This window comes from Panthera leo, chromosome D3 (assembly GCF_018350215.1).
Source record: "Panthera leo isolate Ple1 chromosome D3, P.leo_Ple1_pat1.1, whole genome shotgun sequence".
Taxonomy (NCBI): domain Eukaryota; kingdom Metazoa; phylum Chordata; class Mammalia; order Carnivora; family Felidae; genus Panthera; species Panthera leo.
The window spans coordinates 80,765,305-80,790,545 of NC_056690.1; the positions used below are offsets into that span (position 1 = coordinate 80,765,305).

The 25,241-nt window shown below is 44.6% G+C and overlaps 1 long non-coding RNA gene across 1 annotated transcript in view; it reads right to left on the minus strand.

The window, feature by feature from the left end:
• Nucleotides 1-25,241, minus strand: part of LOC122204068 — a 28,881-nt gene that overhangs the window by 1,943 nt on the left and 1,697 nt on the right. The gene's annotated exons all lie outside the window — the stretch shown is intronic.

Here is a 25,241-nt window from a genome sequence, read left to right on the forward strand (position 1 = left end):
GCTGGCATAGAAACCACTTTTGAGAATTTAACTCTCAGAGGACTTTGTTCTTAGCATTTGTGGGTGCCCACATTTTTTTTTAACAGTTCCAAAATAATTTACTTTTGTTTGATTCTCAATGTAATTATTAAAAGACTCGGGTGATTTCAATATGTGGTATTTAAAATCCAACTTAAAGGGAATTAAAAAATTAGAACTCATAAGATTTAAATCTTAAACCTTAGTTATCATGTGTCTGTTTATAAAAGAAGAGATTCCCCCCCCCCCCCCCCTTTCTTTAGTCATCTCAACTTAAGTAGACTATTGCACAAATGCAACAGTGGCATCCTGTGGCTTGGCCTGTGAATGACAAGTGCATATCACAGTTGTGGCCTTGGCGGGGGAGGGGGGGGGTGGTTTGTATTTATGGCTACACAGAAGTACAGAATCAGTACAAAGAACATGACAATGCCAGCAGAAAAAACAACCATTCATTATTTTTAAAGACCTAAAATCATTATAAATGAATCTTCATGGTCTTTTATCTTTATTTCATGAGGATGAAGTATATATATAATTTAAAACTGAACTGAAAATAAAGCTACAGAAATTTGCTTATTGGGTTTTTTTAAAGCTTATTTTGGAGGAGAGATTTCTCTCTGTAATTTATATATAGGGAGTATGCCATTATTTCTCTCATGATGCTATCACAACATCCTATAATGGACAGATGAAATGGTGAGTTTGTCTTTCTCAGATTTTAGAAAAGGAAAAGAAAAGAGGGAGCACACGTGACAAATTATAATTCCTACGTTAAGTGTGGGAAATGGAGTAGAAGAATCCAGACCAACCATTAACAACTGCCAACTTTTACCCCCCAGAAACAAAATGCAAGTAAATCTTTGGTGTTCTTTGATTGACACACTCAGTGGCTTTTCTCTCTAACCCCAAATGACATCACTGTCATAGCTTACTGTAGAAGCTTCTAGCTTCTCACCTTTTTTGTTTTTTTTTGCATTTTTAACGTCTTCATCAATAATAAATAATGTTGCTTTTATTTAAGATTTTATGTAAATAGGATTATGGTGTTCATATTCTACAAGTTTTGCTCTCAAGATGCAATCGAACTCTCATAAATGCTCTCGAGTGAAAAAATTTATAGAATATGAATACCATAATGCTATGTATGTAATTTTTTAAATAAGAAAAAATATGTAATTAAGGCATTTGGGTTTACACTTTGGAAAATTACCTGTTCTCATTTTTCTCCCACTTCCCTATTGGGGTGTTTCCATTCTCTTATTTATTTAGGTGTTTTCTCCATTAGATATAAATTCTATGGTAAAATAAACATATTTATTGATTCTTGTTATGGATCCTGCAAATGTCTTCTCCAAGTTTTTTTTTTAAGTATTATTATATCTAATTTTGATTATGGTATATTTCGTTCTAAAGATGTTTTCAGGTCCAAAGGGGGGGCTCTATGTCAGTTCTTGCTCTTAGCTGCAAGCAATAGAATCCGGTCCGACTGGTTTAAGCAGAAAAGAAATTTACGAGACAGTAAGAAGCTCACACAACGTTTGGGGGTGATGGGAAAAGATCCCTCAGCCTCAATGAAAGAACACCCCCAGAACAAACTAGCTCTTTCAGGAAACCGCCACCTTTCCAGCACCGCCTCTGCCCCTCCACGCCTCCAGGGAGCCAGCCTGCTTCCTCACTTCCGCCCGAGGCCTCCGGTGGCGTCTGATTGGCCGGCCTGAGTCACATGCTCCACTCTGGCCGGGAAGCAGTCTGGGGAAATACTGCTTACCTTGAGAAAGGAGGTCTGCGGGTGTAGGAACTAGCGTAGGGTGCCCCGGATAGCCAGAAGGTCCGGGCGGATTCACGGCTAGCATTTTCACTCTAGGTTGTAAAGATGTTCTCCTGCACATTCCAGTAGTTTCTGTGTTGCAGGTTTTCGTGTAGAGATCTTTAATTCCACCCCACCCCTCAATCTGTTTTTGCATAATTGGCATAGGAATCTAAAGCGCCAATGCTTCCATTCTTTTCTCACTCATCCCTACTTTAACCTCTATCCTGTTCCACTTTCCTGCGTGCACACGGATTTGCGGTGGGCTCTCTATTCTGTTCCGGCACCTGTCCTCCTGCCCAGACCACTGTATTTTAACTTCAGCAACTTGAATGCCTTGATATCTGCAGGGCGACTCCTCGGCTCTCATTGTTCTTTTTCAAAACGATTTTTTTTTTTCATAATTTCAATTTTCATATGAATTTTATAATCGATTTCGAAACTCAAATTCTGCAGGGTTTTGTTTGGAATGTAGTTAAATTTAGGGCTAATTAGGCATAACTGACATTTTAGTGCTTTTTACCCATTACTCAGATCTTCTTTTATATCCTTAATAAAATTTTGTAATTTTTTCCCCATTCTTCGACATTTTACATGATGTGTATTCCTTAGGTACTTTTTTTTTTTCTTTTCTTTAAATTTTTTTTTTTAACGTTTATTTATTATTGAGAGACAGACACAGGATGTGAGCAGGGGAGGGGTAGAGAGAGGGAGACACAGAATCCGAAGCAGGCTTTCAGGCTCCGAGCTGTCAGCACAGAGCCCGACGCGGGCTCGCACCCACGAACCGTGAGATCATGACCTGAGCCGAAGTGGGTCGCCCAACCGACGGAGCCACCCAGGCACCCCAGGTACTTTTTTTTAAAATTTTTTATTTATTTGAGAGAGAGAGAGAGCGAGAGAGAGAGAGAGAGCAGGGGAGGGGCAGAAAGGGAAGGAGACATAGAATTCCAAGCAGCTCCAGGCTCTGAGCTGTCAGCACAGAGCCCTACTCAGGGCTGCAACCCACTAACTGGGAGATCATGACCAGAGAGATCATGACCTGAGCCAAAGTCAGATGCTTCATCAACCAAGCCACCCAAGCGCCTCTGTATTCCTTAGGTTCTTTACAGTTTTTGCTGCTATTGTGAATTGACAGATTTCTTTCAATTTTATTTTTTTTTAATTTGTTGCTGAAATATAAGCAAAGAAACACCGAATTTTATATTGCTCTTGTAACCAGCAACCTTACTGAATTCTTTTCATCGCTTCCAATAGTTTATCTGTTGATGTCTATGCATTTTCTACGCCTAAAAGTAGCTTTTCATTTCCTTTCCACACTGCACACATTCTTTTCCTCCCTCTCTCCCTTCCATCCTTCCTTCCTTCTTAATGCATTAGCTAGTCTTCCTGTATAATGTTGAGTTGTGGCAGCGATAATTGCCCTTCTTGCCTTGTTCTTGCTTTTAATGGGAAGATTCCAGAAGTATGTGATGTAACTGCTCTAGGTTTTTGGTAAAAACCCTTTATCAGAGTAAGGAAGTTCCCTTCTATTTCTAGTTTTTCCTAAGAGTTTTTCTTTTAGATAAGAGTGTGTATTAAATTTATAGAACCAGATATGTTATATTATTTATTTTTAATCCGAAACACATGGTGAACTTTCACTGATGGATTTTTCTGATGTTCTCACAATCCTGGGATAAACCAAAACTAGTAATGATCATGTAAAAAATACACTGGTTGGATTTAATTTGCTAATATTTATTTAAGTCTTTTAGTCTACATTTATAAGTGATATTACTCTACATTTTTTTCCCCCTGTACAGGCATACCTCAGAGCTACTGCGGATGTGGTCCCAGACCACCACAATAAAGCATGTATCACAATAAAGTGAGTCAAGTGAATTTTTTAGTTTCCCAGCACATGTAAGTTATGTTTACACTATACTGTAGCCTGTTAAGTGTGAAATAGCATGTCTAAAAAAAAAAAAGTCATACCTTTATTAAAAAACACTTTATCGCTAAAATATGCTAACCACCACCTGAGCCTTCAGCGAGTTATAATCACTGATCACAGATCATTATTGTAACAAATACAATAAGGAGAATGTTTGAAATACCAAGAAAATTGCCAAAATGCGACACAGAGACAGGAAGTGAGCAAATGCTGTTGAAAAAAATATCGCCAATAGACTTGCTCAACCCAGGCTTGCCATAAACCTTCAATCTGTAAAACAAAACAAAACAAAAACAAACAAACAAAACAAATGCAATATCTATGAAGTGCAATAAAATGAGGTATGCCTGCACTTGTACTATCCTGGTTTCATTTTGGTGTCAAACCCATACTAGCTTTATAAATTAAGTAGCCTGCTACCCTTTTCTATTTTCTGTAATAGCTTCTGTAAGATGGAGATTACCTTCTCCTTGAAGGTGTGGTAAAATTCACTAATAAAGTCGTCTAAGACTAGTTAGTGTCTTTTCTGGGAGGTGGTTGGGAGGTATGAACATTTGACTGTCAAATCACTTTTTTTTAATGCTAAACTAGTTTCATTCGGTTTTCCTATTTCTTCAGTTTCAGAAAGATACTTTTTCTAGAAAATCAGCAATTTCATCTGTATTTCCAAATTTATTGACATAAAATTGTACAACAGATTCCCTTATGATTTTTTTTTTTCATTTCTGTTGATCTGGGATATGTTTTTTTTTTTTTCCTATTCCTAATGTAATCCATTCATTCTGATTGCTGCATAATATTCTATTGTATAGACATCCACAATTTATTTATTCAAGTATCAGTTGATGGATATTTGGGTTGTTTCCATTCTTCACCATTATGAATAATGCTACTATGAATGTAAGCGGACAAGTTTTTGTAGACATGTTTTCATTTTGGGTGGCATATACCGAGGGGTGTAAATTCCATTTAAAGTTGAAAATCAAGGAAAGTGTTACATACTAGCAGCATGCAGGGAAATACTGGTAAAGATGTCTGTCTGCTTTTCTGCCACTGATCATAAGAATAAAGTTGGTTGAGGGGCACCTGGGTGGCTCAGTAAGTTAAGCATCCGACTTTTGGTTTCCACTCAGGTCATAATCTCACAGTCGTGGGATTAAACCCCACGTTGGGTTCTGTGCTGGCAGCTCAGAGTCTGCTTGGGATTCTCTTTCTCGCTCACTCCCTAACCCTCCCCCTCTCAAAATAAACAAATAAACTTTAAAAAGAAAAAAGAATAAGGTTGGTTGAGTAACCAACTTCTGCTCCACACTTCCCCTGCCTTCTGCCAGCATTTCAGTCAGTTGAGATTCTTGTCTTGCCCAGGTGACCATGACCTACAGTCTTGAGGAATGTGAATCCTTGGTGATTCCGCCCATATGGAGTTGATGTAGTCCTTTGTTAACCTTGACCACAGGGCAGGCAGTACGAACAGACACCCTAAGGAGTATGCCCCCAGCTTCCATGAACACTGTTCTTTGTGCAGTAGCTCTCCTTGGCTGCCCTGGATAGGCAGCACCAGCCCTCCAGTGATCACCACGACCTCTCTTTTTCTCTCATGCTTTCATGGCTTCAGGACATTGAAATGCCAGGTAGCAGTCTTAGCTCCAATTCAGGGGAACTGGTGACAGATCCCCTGGTGGAAGATCAAGAGACTCTCCGGCTGTGTGGATTGTGACCTGTGTGTGCTATGGTGCTGGGGTAAAAACCAGACACGCGGAGCACAGCCGCAGCTCTTTCTAGCATCCGCTGGTCTTCTAACAGTTCCATTCCTATTTTTCTGAGGTATATACCCAAAAGGATCGGAAACAGATGTCACATACACACACGCGTATACACATGTTTGCAGCAGCCAAAAGGTGGGAACAACCCCAAGGTCCACCAGTGGGCGAAAGGATAAACAAATGTGGTACGTGCCTAGAGTGGCATACCGGTCAGCCTATGGAAAGGAAGGAAGCATCGATACGCGTTACAGTGTGGATGAACCTCAAAACTGCAATGCTAAGTGAAAGCAGCCACCACACAAATCATCACTTATTAGATGATTTCATTGATGTGACATATCCAGAAGAGGTTAAGTCCACAGAAGCAGGCAGCAGAGGGTGGTTGCCAGGGGCTGGGGAGAGGAAGGATTGAGGAACAACCACTTACTGGGAAAGAGGTTTCTTTGGGAGGTAACGAAAATGTTTTGCAGACGGAGATGGTGGCTGCACAACATTGTGAATATACTAAATGCCACTGAACTATTCGTTTTAAAAAGGTTAATTTTATGTTGTGTGAATTTCACGTCAGTAAAAACAAACAAACAAACAAAGCCCTCTATGGTCGTATAATCATTGCTCACTTAGATTATTCCCAAGCTATATTTCCTCTCACGGATGATCATTTCTTTGCCACCCCCAGCCCCCCAACTCTATCTTTTATGGATACTCCTTTGAATAAATGTAGGTTTGGAGCTGCTAAGAATTTCAGGATAAATGTTTCAGATCAGATACAAAGATATTTGGAAACAGAAACAAAAGGAAACAGATTGAGTTAGCATTCCTCTTTGATGTTACCTATGTCATAGATACACCTTTGAGACAGCTGTGTTTTTATCGATTTTACAGAAAATAAGTTTGGTTCGTCATAAAATCATTATTTCTCATATGCTTGGAGCCCTAAGAGACACGTGTCACTATGCAGAATCCCTTGATGTAATAATTGATTTAAAGGAAAAATAACAACCTAAATTTTAGATGGTTACACTTGGTCCATTTGGAGAGATTCAGCTCTGTTGGTGGGAGCCACGCCCCCCTCCCCAGGAAAGCTAGGCGCCCTCTTCATAGCGAGCCCCCCTTAAGGATCATAACACAGACCAATGAGATAGAGGCAAACCCAGATATACCTCAATTTGTCACAAGCTTTGTTCTGCTTCTCCATGTTTGGGGTCTGACACATGGTTTGGCCCAACACATTCTTCCCAGTATTTACATCCCAAGGGGAGTTTTAAGGGACACTTAATCCTCATGTTTCTGCTTCATTTTCCCTTAACTCATCAAAACAAGGTTATGAAAGATTGCTTTGATCTCTAACAGGACTTGTTCATGAGAGACATGGGGCCATTACTTTCCAAACAGAAAGCTGCACTCTGCCAAGGGTTCGGGGAGTTAACAGCATGACGTTTGAGCTTCATTTGGGGCACCTGACCTATGAGAGCCAACTGGGTCCTACACTTGGCTCAGGGAGGCCTTCTGCCCTCCAGCCTAAGAAAGCCCATTAATTAACTGTCAGACCAGCTGTGTAACAAGTGAACTTTGAGTGGCTGTGCCGTTTTCTTGGTTCCAGGCCAGAAACAATAGGTATAAAACTTACACCATTAGTGAGACATTTCACAGAGAAATGGGCATTTGCATAATGAAAGGCTGCCTTCCAAATAAAATGTGCATTGCAGGACGTGTGTTTTTTAAAAATTAAAATGTAAATAAATCTGCTCACAGCAGCCTTTTTTGGGTTTTTACAAATACCATCTATTCTTGATGAATTACTATGAGGCTCAAATCAGATTCACTGTCCTATTGCTCTAGGAGTTCAATGCCCAAAGTATAAGGATGGGAAGGAAGAATATTATAAAAATGTGACAAAAATTCCTGCTTAAATAAACTTGAGCTTAGGGGTGCCTGGGTGGCTCAGGCGGTTAGGTGTCTGGCTCTTGATATCAGCTCCAGTAGTAATCTCATGGTTCATGGGATTGAACCCTGTGTTGGGCTCTGTGCTGGCAGCATGGAACCTCCTTGGGATTCTCTCTCTTCCCCTCTCTCTCTCTCTCTCTCTGCCCTCCCTCCCCAATAAATAAATAAATAAATAAACATTAAAAAAATAAACTTGAACCTATCTTCTAAGTGAGATAATATTATAAAAGGCACTAGACTGGGGCATAATTAAAGTTCTTTAATTTGTCAGGAACAGAAACCAAGTCATGCCAGTATGAACAAAAAGGAAACCTGTGGGGCGCCTGGGTGGCTCAGTCGGTTAAGCCGCCAACTTTGGCCCAGGTCATGATCTCGCCGTCCGTGAGTTTGAGCCCCGCGTCGGGCTCTGTGCTAAGAGCCTGGAGCCTGTTTCAGATTCTGTGTCTCCCTCTCTCTGACCCTCCCCCGTTCATGCTTTGTCTCTCTCTGTCTCAAAAATAAATAAACGCTAAAAAAAAAAAAAAAAAAAAAAAAAAAAAAAAAAAAAAAAAAAAAAAAAAAAGAAACCTGTTGTAAAGATATGGGGGTGTCTTGCAGCAATGAAGAATGAGCTACACCTGATCCTTAGGAAGAACAAGAGTCAGCACGAGAGCAGGTCAGGGCCCCAGGGGCTACGGTTCCTAGCTTTTCTCATTTTCAGATTGAACATAGAATTAAAAACAGAAACCATGTAGAGGATTAGACACGAGACAAGATTCTGTGAAATGTCAAAAGGACAGGCTAGGAAATAGGAAATAAACATTAAAAAAAAAAAAAAAGAAAAGGACAGGCTAGGTAACCCCCGCTATCGTTCCCCCAAGTGAGGTAGTTAAAATATTTAATGCCCAGAAAAACTCTCAGTATCCAAGCCGAAAGTGGCCTCTGATGTCACCACCTCTTTAACTTCAACACTTGGGCATTTAGCATCTGTTTGAAAATTTCCCATGATGGGGCATTTACTCATTTACTACTTACGAGGACAACCTATTCCATCATTGGACCATATTAAACACAAAAGGTGTTATACTGAAGTGAAATTTGACCACTAGCCTTTGGTTCACTATCTAGACTTTGAGCACACAGAACAATTCTTAAACAACGTACACATGATAATCCTTTATATGTGAAGACAAATCCATATTCTTGTCCTCCTAGGGTTTTCTCCTATTCTAACTAAGCATGTTTAATGGCTTCAAACAGTTTTCATATAATGGATTTTTTTCATCTTGCCCAATCTCTTCTACACTTAATTTAGCCTCAAAAAAAAAAAGTCTTTAGTCTCAAGTGGCCCTCTTAAAATGTAGTATCTAGGATGGAATGTATACTCCGACATGGTCTGGAGAGTAAACTTCCAGACCAAAATTCTATTAATTCTAAAATTAATAGAAGTAAGCTTCTATCAATGTGGCTTTGGATTGCATTCGCATGATCTTGACTCAGATTGTGCTTGTGGGTCATGCATATACCGTTGCTAAATCAGCTCCCCCTCGTTATACTTTTGTGCAATTAATTCTTTAAACATAAGTGTAGATGGTCCAGGATTCAAGTAAAAAAGGAACACTGAGGAATCACCGTTCAGATTATTTTTAACTTTGACCTTGCCTTCCCTTATATTAACTGTCTTCCCAGCACCAACTGATAGGCATAGATTTTACCTCTTATTCCAAGTCATGGATTAAAAAAAAAAAATGTTGAACTGACTTGAACCAGGGACAAGTACAGAGCCTTTTGATCTGGACTAGAAATGTCTCCACCAATTAACACTGAACAGTATTCTTTGAGTACTGGCCAAACACAGGGTTTTTCTGTCTGATGAAGGAACCGTTTCTCTAAATACTAAGATCTACTTTGGGGCCCCTGGGTGGCTCAGTCAGTTAAGCGTCTGACTTCGGCTCAGGTCATGGTCTCACGGTTGGTGGGTTTGAGCCCCACATGGGGCTCTGTGCTGACAGCTCAGAGCCTGGAGCCTGCTTTGCATTCTGTGTCTCCCTCTCTCTCTCTCTTCCTCTCCCTCTGCCCCTCCCCCACTCATGCTCTGTCTCTCTCTCTCTCTCTCTCTCTCTCTCTCTCTCTCTCAACAATAAAAATTAAAAAGTGTTTAAGATCTACTTTAAAAAAACCCAAATTCTCAGAGTATTATTGTGCCCAGTGAATTGTTAAGAATGTGGAATACTCTGTTATGTGTGTTCTTGTATAAGGATATCATCTTGTGGAATCCCATAAAACACTCTTTGGGAAACACTGTTGACCTAATTCTATTATCCTGCACTGTGCAAGTTGCCAACAAGTTCCACTGAGATTTAAATGAGCAGCTTAATCAAGTGCTCTGCTATAATCAATGTATACTCTGGTCTACAGCAAGCTTTGGTTCTTCCAATCTATTAGCTCTATCAAAGGAGGCAATAAGGAGAGAGAGTTAAGAACTGAGCCAAAGGGTTGAAGAATACTAAAGGTATATGTTGGCTGGGAGATTTCACACACATGAGATCCTGGGTCTTAAAGTGGTCAAAACATTCCGTTAAAGAATGAGAAACAGGGGCGCCTGGGTGGCTCAGTCAGTTAAGTGTCCGACTTCAGCTCAGGTCACGATCTCGTGGTCCGTGAGTTCGAGCCCCGCGTCGGGGTCTGTGCTGACTGCTCAGAGCCTGGAGCCCGTTTCAGATTCTGTGTCTCCCTCTCTCTCTGACCCTCCCCCGTTCATGCTCTGTCTCTCTCTGTCTCAAAAATAAATAAATGTTTAAAAAAAAAAAAAAAAAGAATGAGAAACAAAGGCTGAATCAAAGGTTGAACCAATTTGCCAACTTAGATCCAGAAAAAGAACCCAAGCATAGAGGTCAGGACAGTGTGGTAAAGTCATGAGCAGGTGGCATGTCGCAGACTATGAGTCTGGAGTTCTCTCCTGTCCAACAAGAGAGTGGACACAGAATTGAATACAAGAGAGGCTAATGTCTAGGAGGGGACAAGAGGCCCAAACGGGTTTCATCTCCATATTTACTGAGCTCACAAGATATTACCCACGTGGTGAACGTGAAGAAAACAAGATCTTACACACGTGAACGTGGGGAAAACAATGAGATAGTAATCATTAACTTGTGTGTGCAAGAAGCAAAGGATCTGAGGGGCAAGTGGAGTTTGTGATAGTATATTGGTCAGATGGAAAGTAATTTGTAACTCGTGATCCCATTACAGCATCTCACTACCTAACTTCAGATGCATTTCCCCCATGGTGGCAGTTTTCCGCCCTAAGCGTGTTTCTAACCCGTTTATGTAAGTAGAACTTATTTCCCCACAGGGGCAGCTGGGTTTTAAGCCAAAGTCCTGTGGCATCTGGCTCTACCCTTGAGGGCCAAGATCCTACCTGAGTGGACACTGAACATGTGCCTGATAGAGAGTTAAGAAGCTTCTTTCTCTCTGCCACCTGCTACTATTATGCTGTCTGCCCCAGCAGGGTCTAGCTGTCCTCTTCTAAGTTAAGGATGACAACATAAACTCGTTTCGTTGTGTGTACCTTTATTCTTTTGGGGCTTTAGTCTTCCTGACATTCTTCCTCTTCCTCCCTTCCTTTTCTAGTCATTTTTCATTCTTTCTCCCATTTTGCATCTTTACTACATTTCTATATTTAGTCTTTTACAAGTTCTATACACTCATTAGCACTACATTTGTTCTTGGACCATTTCTACTTAAGCAGCAATATCCTATAGCTGGATTTCTTTGTATAGTGAATGTATTCCTGAAAAAAAAACAAAAACAAAAAGGAATTTCAGAAAGCTAAATGATATTTTTAACACTCTGGGGAGTTTGAAATTTACAGATACTTCCCATGGATACCTTTTCTATAAAACTGCAGAATGCTTTTGTAAGCCAGATGACCTCTAATTTGCCAATTTTGTTAAGTTTGTAAATTTAGTTTTCTTAAGTCATGGTTAATCTAAATCAACAAAAACTGCATTTTAAAGTTTATCAAGTAGCAGAGTATCTGGTCAGTTGACCAGAATTAATTGCTGTGATTTCATGACTGTGTTCAGTATGATTTAAGTTCCACACTTAGTAAATTAAATGAGATCATTTTATAACTACTCACAGTATTGACTCAGTATGTGATATGCCTGATGGATAATGAATCTATGTTAGCCCAAATGGTACCTTCTCTTGCCCTTCACATTGCTTCTTCATTCAGCAAACTTCATTGATTGTCTAGAATATTCAGGAAACTTGGGAACACAAATGCCTCTGGTTTAATTCACATCGGACAATGTGAATTAGAGTAATTCACTGCCAGGCATCCAATCTTAAATATCTGCAAATATGTTAATTACTAATTAGATGGGGGTTGACACAATCCAAGAAGAAAAAGAAAGCAGACCTATAAGCAGTCTAGAATCAAGCTGGAAAAAAGTACAAATAGGAACTTCACAGATGTTGGCCCTTCCACATGGAAGGGCCAAGAATCAGTGGTGAGTCCACGGGAAAGTGACAAACTTAATTCCAATTCTGGCCATGCCTCAGTAGCCAGAAGGAGAAGAAATAACAACCTATTACAACCTGCTCCCTATGTGCCAGCCACGATTTTAAGCACTTGGCAAGTATTGTTTCATTCAGTCCTTACAACACCCTCGGAGGTAGATTCTACCATAGTTTGTCTTATAAATGAGACACCGGAGGTACAGAGAGGTCAAGTATCTTGCCCAAAGTTGTAGAGCATGCAAACGGCAGGGCTGGGGGCCATCCAGGCAGTTGGACCCTGGAGCTCATGCCTTGGTCGTTACGGGGCTCAAGTGAGGTAGGCGTTGAAGTGCCTTGGCTCTGTGAGGGTACGTACACGAGCGAGGATATTATTATCGTGCCGTGTGTAGCCTACAGAGGGCTCTCACCCACACACAAGCTCTTGATTTACCCAGTCATAACTTAATCATATGATTTACACCATCCTCTACAGTTGGAACAAGGATACAGCAACCTAGTTCTGGTGTAGTACACAACAGGGAGATTTAAAAAATCCAAATAATATGTGGAGAAATTAGATTTTTCCCTGGGACATGAGGTGATACAACACCTCGGGTCGGAGAGACTTTAAAGGTTCCCCATCCAGAATTCTCCCCCCACTCAACTATCTCCCACACCCCCATAAATCTGAGTGCCCTGGCTGTCTGGATAATGAATTCGAGATGGATACTGATGGATTCGTGCACACGAGACAAGACCTGTAAAATGATTCATTCACCCAGACAACCCTTCACAGCTGATGATAGCAAAGCTTGGGGCATCTTTCCCAAGCACAGATCTAAGCACGGGTCTCTACTGCTGAAAACTCATTAATGGCTCTCCTTTACCACTGGCTAAATTCTCCATGCTGGGCTCAAGGCCCTCAGAGAATTGGCCCCTTCCCACGGCTACCCCGGCAGGGCCTGCATCCTGAGCATTCTAGCGGGCTCCGGGTACCCCTTGCCTCGTCCTCCTTAGCTGCCCCGGCTCCTCCTTGCCAGGCCCAGCTCAGATCTGCCACCCAGGAAGCTCCGCTCCCAGATGGAGCCCTGGCTGGGAGAGTGACAGGGCAGGCCTCTGCCCTGGGGGCAGCAGGTGGAGAAGCCCCCTCCCTCCCCCCCCCCTCCTCCTCCTCCGTCCTCTTCCCCCCTTGTTACCTTTGGGCTCTGTGGAGCTGTAGTCACACAGCAGAGCTGTCTCCAAACCTAACTGAGAAGGGAAGGACACCCCATATCCTGCTGGGTAGGGAGCTCACTGGTAATACAGCAAACCCAATTCCTTGCTGGAACGGAGCAGGGGAGGCCTCCGACCCAACATGCCTGACTCCTTCGTGTCATGGCCACATACACCGAGAGCCCATGGACCATTCTTGAGAACCCAGGGAGATGATGGCGAGGTCAAGAACACAGGAGATGGGCAGGTGGGGGTTCTCCTGGAGCTCATTCTTAGTTCGTGCTATTCCCCTTCACTCACCCTCATTCAACAAGTCATGTCCTGGGCCTTATGTCCCAGAGCTTCAGGCTGGGCGTGAAAGCAAAGACAGGCCCTCTCCTCCAGGACCATTGGGCCCTGGGGACCCAGAGCTACGGGGCTAATCGCTGGAGAGCAAGACACAGGGAGGCACAGAGGGCACTGTGGCCCCGCCACCCAGGAAGTGCTGGAACCAAGGCCTAGGGCAGGTGTGATGTCCTCACGCTGGCCTGGGGTCCATGGGAGACGCGTGGAGGGCAGAGGGCCACTCCCGGTCAGTCAGTGGTGAGGGTGGTTTCTCACTACAGCCTAGGGCTTTGCTGTCTTCCTTTTCCTGGGCCATTTCTTCTTCCCCTATCTCTTCTCCATCTCTTCTGTTCACTCCACTTGTCATTGGGGTCCACCACAGAATCCTTCTCCTCCAGGAAGCATTTCTTCCTCCAGTTTTCAGTGGCCTCCCCCTTTCCTGAATGCCAACAGCCACAAGTACGTGTGGCAGAAAATTAAGTGCTTGAAGAAACTGCTAGGTTTGACTTTTTTTTGTTTGTTTGTTTTAGATCGGAAGCTACTTGGGCGTAAGGGTTACATCTCATACTTCGTTTTATCCCCCACGGTGCATAGCACATTGCCACCCAGCATGTATTTATGGCTGCCAGAAATGCTGCAAAAGGGAGTCTCTCCCTTTCTGCCTCTGGACCTCTTCCTCCCTCCCTCCCTCCCAGATCTCAGTGGGAAAGAGCACAGAGACTGACATGACCCACACCGAGTCCCCTTTCTTGGCTCGCCCAGGAAAGCCTCTCGGGGGAAGCGTTCTGCAGATGGAAGGCAAAATCAGGCTGTGGACTTTTGGAGGAGGCAAAATTATAATTGGCATTTTTCTGCGGAGTGAGAACTCTGTAATTTAGGATTTTGCCTAATTGCTGTTTAGAGTTCCCAGGGACTGTTTCTCTTCAGGCAGTCATGTGTTTGTTGGAGAGGTGTGCTATTAATGGCTCCGGATCTCCATCCAACTGTGGCTCAAAGGTAAGATGACTCAGACGGGGAGCAGGTCAGTCCTGAGTTCTGCCTTTTCTCTAGAATCCTGATTTGTTGAGCCAGTGGAGGAGACGGAGCGGGGCTGGCGCCATCGAGGAGTTACAAGCACAGATTTGCAGGTGGCGTCTTTGGTCTGTGGCTGCTCCGATTCCAGCTCAGAGCAGCCGGTAGCCAGAGACGAGGGGACACCAGAGGCGGGCAGGGCACATCCACGTTCTCCCTGCAGCTGGGCTCTCCTGGTGTGTGTCCGTGTGTGTGCGTGTGCGCGGGTGAGGCTGCAGCCTGTCTGTTTCTAATCCCCACTGTGGACATTTTGGGAAGCTACCTACTTCCTTTGAACAATCCCTTTCGAGTGTTCCTCGGCGGGAGCAAGAATCAGCAGCAGCTTCCTCGGGTACCTGAGGAGGGATCAGGTGCTATACACCCCCTTTCTCCCTGTGACCCCCATATAGATTCAGACCCAACCGAACCAAGCCCACGCCGTCTCCGTCCGTCTGAGTTTGGGGTACCACCAGCAATCTTTTTTAAAAATAAGGCACACTGAAAGAACAGAAGTTATCTCCTATTTATCAATCATGGGCAAACACCTTGGCAAATGTAAGCTAGCTGCGCTTTCTATTCAACTTTTACAACTGGCAACTCCTTGTGGTTAGAGGTTAAGGCCACAGACGTTAAAGCCACAGGGAACAGGGCCTCCACGTGGGGCAGGGCCAAGCTGAGAACATCATGTTATCCAACTGTCCTATCTCCTGGGCCATCCTTTCACAGTTGGCCAAACCTTTCAACCAGGTGAAGCCTAGCTGAAGTGAACATTCCGGAAGTTTTGAAAGGGACAAAAGCACTGACGCCTCGCCATAGCATAGCAGAGGGTTACATATAGAACGGACACACCGTGGGTGTGGGTGTGGGTGTCGGGAGGCGGGCACTGTGGGCAGGAATGGAGCGCAGCCAGCAAGAGCCGGCTCAACATTGCAAAATAATGGTAACAGTTACTATGTCCTATTTGCCTTCTAGGAGCCAGATGCTGTGCACACATTGTCTTCGTTTAATCTTTAAAGGGGCGCCTGAGTGGCTCAGTTGGTTGAGTGTCCGACTCAGGCTCAGCACATGATCTCGTGGCTCGTGGGTTCGAGCCCCACATCAGGCTCTGCACTGACAGCTCAGAGCCGGGAGCCTACTTTGGATTCTGCGTCTCCCTCTCTCTCTGTCTCTCCTCCACTCCAGCACTATCTTGCTCTCTCAAATATAAATAAACATTAAAAAAAAATTTTTTAGCGGTGCCTGGGTGGCTCAGTTAAGCATCCGACTTTGGCTCAGGTCATGATCTCACAGTTTGTGGGTTCGAGCCCCAGGTCGGGCTCTGTGCTGACAGCTTAGAGCCTGCAGCCTGCTTCAGATTCTCTCTCTCTTTCTCTGCCCCTCCCCTGCTCGCTCGCTCTCTCTCAAAACTAATAAACATTAAAAAAAAATTTAAGAGGGTCCTGGGTGGCTCAGTCAGTTGAGCGTCCGACTTCAGCTCGGGTCATGATCTTGAGGTTCATGGGTTCAGGCCCTGCGTCGGGCTTTGTGCTGAATGCTTGCTTAGAGCCTGGAGCCTGCTTCGGATTCTGTGTCTCCCCGTCTCCTTCCCCCTTCCCGGCTCATGCTCTGTCTAGTTCTGTCTCTCAAAAATAAATAAATGTAAAAAAAATTAGAAAAAACAATTTTTTTAAAGGACTGTATAGGAGCGCCTGGGCAGCTCAGTCTGTTAAGCATACGACTCGTGGTTTCGGCTCAGGTTATGATCTCAGGGTCCTGAGATCAAGCCCTGCATCGGACTTTGTGTATGGAGCCTGCTTGAGATTTTTCTCTCTCCCTCTGCCCCTCCCCTGCTCTCTCTCTCTCTCAAAAATAAACATTTTTTTTTTTAAAGGACTGTATAAAAGTGTTACCATCCACTCTTATGGATAAGGAAACAGACTCAGGTAACATATTAGTTTGCTCAGGCTGCCTTAAAAAAGAACCACACACTGTGTGGCTCACCCAACGATTTCTTCTCTCACAGTCCTCGGGCCTGGAAGTATGAGTTCAAGGGGAAGTGGCACCATGCTCCGAGATTCTGGATAGAAGCCTGCCTTCCTCTTCCTAGCTGCTGGCGGTAGCTGTGGATCCGTGGGCTTCCTGGTTTTGCAGCCGCCGTTATTTTAGCCTCTACCTGTGTCCTCCTGTGGCCTTCTGCTGCGTGTCCTGTCTGTACCTTCTCCTCTACTTGTCAGAACGCCGGTCATATAACTGTCTCCCTCTCTCTCTGCCCCTCCCCCACTTGTTCTCTCTCTCTCTCTCTCTCTCTCTCTCTCTCTCTCTCTCTCTCAAAAAAGAAATAAACATTAAAAAAAAAATTAAAAAAAAAAAAAGAACCCCAGTCATATTGGATTAAGGACCGACCCTACTCCCGGAAGACCTTATCCCAACTAATTATACCTGAATGACTATTTCCAAATAAGAAACATTCTGAGGCACTGGGGGCGAGATTTTCGACACCTTTTTTGCAGAACACAATCCGATCTACGACACGAAGTATCTTTCCTGAGGGAACACTGCTAGCAAGTGCACAGAAAATCTGAACCTAGCACTGACTCCCACTTTTTCTTTCCCATACACTAATTTGGGCAATTGCATTAATTGACGCGTGTGAGATGCTCAAGTTTGTATTTTTTTTTTTTAATGTTTATTTGAGACAGAGAGAGACAGCACTGGTGGGGGAGGGGCAGGGAGGAGCAGAGAGAGAGAGGAAGACCTAGAATCCCAAGCAGGCTCCAGGCACAGAGCCCGACCCGGGGCCCCAACTCACAAACTACAAGATCATGACCTGAGCCGAAGTTGGACACTGGACCAACTGAGCCACCCGGGCTCCCCTAGCTTTGTATTTTCTTATCCACAACCTGCTGGTCCCTGCAATGGGAAGGCAAGAAGGAAGACGGGGGGGTAGGACCGAGGGGCTGAGTCAGACTCGGGGACTGTGTCTGGATCAGAGGCTCAGTCAGGAAAACAAAAACTGTAGCTAAGTATTTCAAACGGAGAAGAATACAGGAATGTGGTTTTCAAAGTGTCAGAAGGACTAAGGGAAGAGAGAGAGAGACACGATTAACAGGAACAAAAAAAGAGAGACTATGGTGGGAAGTCGCATGGGCAATATGGCAGCCTCGGTCTTTGAAGAAACGTCCCTTATCTAACTTTATAAATGTATGGCTAAGGGAAAGGGAAAGAAAGGGAAACTGTTAAAGCCTTGAAAGGATGCATCCTTCTGACCTTCCAGCTTGTGTGGTCCTCGGCTCTATCCACTGCCACCAGAGCTACATAATCTCTCAAAACCCAAGGTCTAGAACGCTGTGGAGAGCTCATGCCTGTGAGGTGAAAGACGGTCAGATTGGAGATACCTACCCGAAGCCAAGACCTCTGATGAGTGCCACTCTTGAACTAGAAAGAAACCGCCAGACAGAAGAACAACAAGAATACTGGCTTGTCTAAATCTTGGCTCCGGATGAAGCGAGAAACCAGAAGTCTCCCATGAAGTCTCCCCAAGAAAATCTCCCGAGAAAGCTCCTAACCACAAGCCTACACTCCCGTGTGGTCTGTGGCCACAGTTCATAGTTTTCAGGGGCCCCCAAAATACTAAGCCCCAACTTTTGTTTAAGAGGATTCCAGGCCAGTAGCAGCCTGGGTGGCAGGCAGAAGCAAACACGAAACCTCTCTTGAAGGAACACACTTCAAATCCAGATCTACCACAGGTACAGTTCCAAGGAACAGGAGCCCACCACACAGATCGGCAAACATTGAGGAAACTAGTCACCATACTTGAGAGGCAACAGAAACAGTGGCCACAGCAGGAGTCGCGAGATGGGGACCGGTGTTGGAATAATTAGAGACGAGTGATGAAATTGGTGTGCTTCATGTTCACATAAATAAATGGGCATTAAAATAGAATGATGAAACAGAAGGCCGTCAACAGTGACTCGGCCTTGTCTAGGAGGTTTCCATCGCAGTGGGAAAGTGGAAGTTGCCTGCAGACAAGGCCCTTGGTGTTCAGAGGAGCCCGAGTTTCTCCAGAGGGTTAAGGTGAGGACCAGCTGCTCAGTGCGGTGTGAGTGGGTGTGCTTTTGAGGGCTCAGGCAAGTACTTCCCCTTTAGACGTCTCCAATCGGACATGATTAGAGAGATGCTGAAAAAAGAGAATATTTTGGGGGGCCAGGGAGATGTTTTACGTAAAGAGAGAGAGGAAGGGAAGACATAATATATCAATATGCGGGCACCATAGGTGGGCAATATGGTGGACGCCCCTGAGAAAGGAGAGCCCAATCTTTACTCCCTTTCAGTGCCTGGTTTGTGGGGTACCCGATGAGGCTCGATCTTGGACCCTGGGGCTTCCAAACTCCCCCTACCAATCAAGAATAAGGTCAACTTTTCAGCCAGTCGGTTAAGCACCCAACTCTTGATTTAGGCTAGGTCACGATCTCACGGTTTGGGTTCAAGCCCCTTGTTGGGCTCTGCACTGACAGGGAGAAGCCTCCTTGGGATTTTCTCTCCCTCTTTCTCTGCCCCTCCCCTGCTCCTTCTCTGTCCCTCTCCCTCTCTCAAAATAAATAAACAGTAAAAAAAAAAAAAAAAAAAAAAAATTAAGAAATGTGTTATTTTTTCCTGAGTTTGTGGAATGAGATTCATATATATCACACAATCTCTGTACCTCCAGGGAATTTAAAGAAAGCTTTTCCCCATTTATGTGGGGGTCGGGGGCGGCCTGAGGGACGATCCAGGATGTCCTGGCCTGTCCAGGATGTCAATGCAGAAATAGAGTGTGCTAGCCTCGCAGGAGGGAAATTCTAGGTCTCCTATGAGTTGGCTACAAGAGGGGCAAGGCTTTCCTTTGTTGCTGGTATTTAGGGTATTGTAAAGCTGGTGGGAGGACAAGGAACGGGAAGGAAATTCATAAGATGATAAGATCAAAATACCAATTCATGTGCAAATCATGGGCTATCAGGTACTTCTAAGCACTCCCCCTAGGAGTAACTGTTCCACCAGAGGATCCAGGGACACTCTGAGTATTCCATTTCATGTTTACAAACAGAAGTACAAATCAAGTAGCCTGGTTTCATTTCTTCAATGTTCAATTAATTTAAGATGCTTGGGATATGTGATCCAATGTCAATGGCTTTGACTACCATTGTTAAGGAATCACTGACATAGGTAATTTCATCCCAGAGCAATCCTGTTTGGGCAGGATCTGTGGTTATAGCTATTGATTTTTGGTGCTGCCTCTTCCTGGTTGAGAGGGCTCTTTAGGTTATACTTGGTAGCAGGAAATCCTTACCCAGAAGAAAATAGGTTAGTTGCTTGGGAAAAGAAAGCTCCAGAAAATAAAAACTTTTGAGGTTTTTTTTGTTTGTTTCTTTGCATTTTTTAAAAGCATTCCTAAGCAAGATTTTCACTTCTTCTATGATAAGCTTGTTCTTCTTGATGGAAAGAATACTCAGAGTAAAACAAAAAAAAGAAAGAAGGAAAACAGAAAAAAAAATTTTTTGTAAACAGTAATTTACTTTTATTTTTATTTTTTCAAGTTTATTTATTTATTTTTGAGACAGAGGGGGAGAGAGAGAGGGAGCATGAGCATAGGAGGGGCAGAGAGAGAGGGACAGAGAGAATCCCAAGCAGGCTCTATGCTATCAGTGGGAAGCCCGACACAGGGCTCGATCTCACGAACCCAGGAGATCATGACCTGAGCCGAAATCAAGAGTCGAATGTTTAACCGACCCGGGTGCCCCAACAGTAAGTTAAAAGGGAGTCTTTGGGGGCACCTGGCTGGCTTAGTCCGTGGAGCATGCAACTCTTGATCTCGGGGTCATGAGTTTGAGCCCCACATTGGGCATCAAGCCTACTTTAAAAAAAATAAACAAATAGGAGTATTTTGTCCATATTCTCACTTCCAATGGTTGAAGAGTGGAAAAGTTGGCACATAGGCTTCAAATTTCATGCGGCTTCTTTAACCAGTTGTCCTCTTTTGAACAGACAACTGAGGCACACTAGCAGCTCTCTGCTTATCTTCGATGCCAGTGAGTTATACTAAGAACCTACTTGAGGCATTTCAGCGATGTCTCATGGAGCCTGAACTGACCCAACAGAAATAAATGTTTAACAGTATTTTCCCACAAGGGGCACTGATGTACTTAAAACAAGGCATCCTGGGCAGGCAGCATGAAGTCAGAAGGAGAGGCTGCCTCCAGCCCGCAGATGCCATTAATAAACCTCCAGGAGCCTCACAGCTACAGCGTGGGGACTCCCATCTCCCACCTGGACTAAGAAAATGATCTCTTGGAAATGAACGAGGAGCACAATTTTAAATTTAACTACTGGGTCGCCCACGTCCAATGCACTTTCTGTCACGATACTAGTTCAAGGGGACATCCTGAGTTGAAGATCTGGCTCTGTTGGCGGAGGCCTTTAGCCTAATCAAGAAATTTATGGGCAGACAGATCTGCTAGGGAGCCAGACATCTTCTCTAAATCGAGACATCACAAGTCATTTAGCAGCTGATCTACGGTGTCCCTGAGCTTCCTCGAGGTCAATTAGAGGAACTTATCCATTTAGTTCAGCTTTATGACTTTAACAAATGACTTGCTGGGTTTCTTTCTTCCTTTCCTTCCTTTCCTTCCTTCCTTCTTGCCTACCAGAACTAATAAAAACTTCATGGAAATTTAGAGACACCTCCTCGGGAGCATTTGATTCCCTGCCTACCTGTTCTAGTCCGTATTGGGAAATTCCAAATGCCCAGCTTTGAAAAACAGGATAGAAACCAGTGAAGGAACTAGGTATGCTGATATCCAGCCTACACGGAGGCAGGAGACCTTGGAAAGTAGGAAGAGGAACATCACAGAATGTTTGGTGCCTGCCACTCCACACGGAGCCAGCCATCATGGATGCGATAACTCTCTGGCTTCTGCCTCTGAAAACATTCAGTGAGAGCTGGTGACTTGGTTGGTATTTCAGACAAAGAAATGAGGGCATGGACTGAAAACAGACAGGGCTTTAAGGCTCTAAGAATGGCAGCTTTATGTCAAAATTCCAACAAAAACAGTGTTCGCCCCCCCCCCCCCAGCTTTTTAAGGCAACAGGAGAGTCTAGATCCAAAGTTCTGTATAACCCCTCTCAACTTAAACTCTAGCAACAACAAACAGTGCTTTGGCACAGTTTACGTTATTCTTGGCAAGGCTCAGATCTCAGGTGACATTAAAGGTGACTATATAGATATATATACAATGAAGTCAGCTTATAATTAATTTCTGTTAGATTTACTAATTTAACCGCATAGGAGTTAAAAGCTTCTACAAGACAGAGAATACCATAAGCAAGTAGATAATGACATATGACACAATGAGATGCAAAGCGCTGATTTCCTTAATATACAAAGAGCTCTTAAAATGGAATAAAAAGATAAGTTAACCCAATAACGGGCTTTTGCGTATGTCACAAATATTTTAATCTGGCATGACATTTACCCCTTGATTATATTATTTTGCAATTTTCACAGGCTTGTATTTTACGTGGTTCCATCTGTATGCCTTTCTACCGCTTTTATGCTTTGAAAGGCATGTCTCATTCTGAAAATCATCCATTTGATTTTGGACTTGGGAGGGCACCAATTTCTGATCCATCTGTAGAATTTTTGGTGATGGTTAACAATAAAAATAGACTCACATTTTCCAAAATAACTAGCCATTTTTTCCAGCTTTCATTTATTGAGTGGTCCTGTCTTTCCCCATTGATGTGTAACCTTTATCATATATTAAATGCTTCTGTGAGCTAAAAATAAAAAGTAATTTTGGTTGAGTGCCGTGAATTAATCGGAGGCGTTTACAGAGGTGGTGTTTGCACACGCGGCTGTCCTTCCTTTTCCCTCTGCCCTACCCCCTTCCTCCCCAGAGACTGAAAATAGAGGGAAGGAAGCCAGGGAAACATTAAACACGATCTGCTGCTCTGGATAATGTCTGTGAAGAAAACAAGCTGGCTGAGGTTTTATGATTTACGCTGCTTCGAGAACCCTGCGAAAGGGACAACAGCCGCCATGCGCTGGGGCGACGGTCCATTCCGGGGACTGTTCCGGCACTCCCCCGGAAGCCATCACTCCCTCCTCGTGACCACCCGCGAAGTGGGTGCTGTTATCATCACCCCAATTTTAGAGATGAGGAACCAAGCCCAGAGATGTCATGACACTTTCCCCAAAATCATTTGGCAGCACAACGGCCTGAAATATGGCCAAGCCAGCCAATCAACAATGGTGATGGAGCGTGCCCTTCTTCAGAACGCTTCCTCTCCGCAAAGACAAGTGTCAACAAATGCGCGGAGGAAGGTCCCTGAAGGTGGGAACTGGGGGAGCAAGTGCTCTCACGTGGGACACGAAGTGACAAAGCCAGGTGGACTCCAAATTCTGAGAAAAGTAGTCCGCCGCTCATTTCTAGGTACTCATTGAACTCCCGGTTGCTTCAGAGCAACGCTCTCCTTTCCAGGAAAGCGAAGAAGGCAGCTTTTCATGTATTTAACTGGCTTAGGAGGGCAGGGCAGAAACCTCTCCACCACAAGATCCCATCGTAGTGTGCAGAATTCTGGACCTGAGTCTTTGGAGATTAGCGGCCTCTGGGTGTTTTCACCACTGACGGCCCACTGTTGAGCCAGCAGACTTTGACTGAGCGACTTAATGGGCCAGTAGGTGACAGGCACAGGGGCACACCATAAAGTGGTGCTGTGGCCCCCAGGCCAAGGCAGTGCAATGTGGCATGGGAGGCTTCTGCCTTGGGTCTCCTCTGAAATGGGGCTCTGTTTGCATGAAGTCAGACACTAGACTCGAGTCAGACATCGGGAGCGGGGGATTCCTGGGCCTGCCTTGTATCTTGCCATCTTCATTACCATACCCTGGTCGGTGCTCCTATCTGGAAACGCCGACATGGTTCTACATTTCTCTGAAGGCTATCACCAGCCTGAAGTGTACAGGAATGTTTTCTACAGCGTGAACATTGCCAGACAGATACAATGTGTTTTTTTTTTTTAAATTTTTTAAATGTTTTATTTGTTTTTGAGACGGAGAGAGATGGAGCATGAGCAGGGGAGGGGCAGGGAGAGAGGGAGACACAGAATCCGAAGCAGGCTCCAGGCTCCGAGCTGTCGGCACAGAGCCCGACGCGGGGCTGGAACTCACGAACCGCGAGATCGTGACCTGAGCCGAAGTCGGACGCTTAACCCACTGAGCCACCCAGGCGCCCCTTCGATGTTTTACTATCAAACGCAAGAAATATTGCTGGTCGATTTGGTTTTGCTTTTTGGTGGTGGGTGTGTATGTGATTTTCGTTGTTATTGTTGTTTCCCGTCTTAGTAGCAAGGAACTGGCTTGGTTGATCCAGACTTGACTAGCCAGCTGGCCCCACATCAGAAAGACTCAGTCTCTCCTTCTCATGCCGTGCAATCACTTCCAACTCCCTGATGGGGAATGGGCCGCTTCATCTTTTTGTCAGTTCAAACCACATCCTGCCCATTTCCACCTTCCAGAAGACACTCGTGACATTGGTTTTAAGATGCGGCAGGCTTCTTGGTGAAGAGATAGCAGAGGCCTTTTCACAGAAGTGAAAATAATTCATCCGGCGGTTAACATGTCAAGTCTGGGCACTGAGTTCACCCACCCCCCACCTCCAGCTTGATCCGAATCCCCGATTTGGAGGGCGAAGTGCCATTCAGCCTCCTCTCACTATCTTGACTTTTAGAGCTTTCCAGATAAAACGGAGCGTGAGGCTGGCGACAGGTGCCACCGTGAGAGGCCGACACGCCGTCTGGACGCGGGCCTGAATCAAGCTGATGGCAAAGGTGTAGGCTGTAGTAGTTGGAAGGAACCTTACTGAGCTTTAAATCGCTTTGCAGAGGAGGGAACATCCTCGTTTTTATCACTGAGGAAACGGAGTCCCAGGACAGTCAGTGTTTTGACCGAGGAGACAGAGCCTGTTAGAGACGGAACTTGGACTGGTACCCTGGGTCTTGGAGCCCCCGGCTCGAGCTCATTCTAAACAGACCAGCTGTACCCATACCTGTAACTTAAGGATCACGGACATCAGTGGAATTGGTGAATTCGACCTGCTGAACGGGTTGGGTCCTGGTGGCAGAGGGACACAGCCACAGCTGGAAACTGTTCGTTAAGAGCGAGGACAGGGCCAGCACCAGGCTCCGGCCACGAGGCAAGCAGGGATACCAAATGCAATAAATGTTTTCAAAGAATGTGTCACTTGAAGAAAAGAAAAAGGAAGAGGGGGAGGAGCAGGGGCATTGTGGCTAAAGTAATCATTATTAGAGAATCAGAACTCTTTGGAATTTTTAAAGTGATGGTTGGAATCATTTTAATTTTTAAGCGCATGATGGCAGGCACCACAGTCTTTCCATTGGTCCCAGGGAGTGGGGGAAGTGACGGATGAGAGAGCCGCGGCCTCAAGCAGGGCTGCAGAAGGAGCCAGACCTGGGCCGCCGGCGTCCAGGATTCAGGACCAGCCTGAGGGACGCGTGATCCGAGGGTGCACTCCACGGCCCCACGACGTCCCGTGGGTGCATGGGACCTGTCTCGGTGCCTCTTCCGGGAGGGCTTGGACAAGCTAAGGCGGCCCCGACTGCACGAAACAGCACTTTTCAAAGACATCTCCCCCAGAGGCCTCTGACCTTGGACAATTTTATCGCCAGGTTC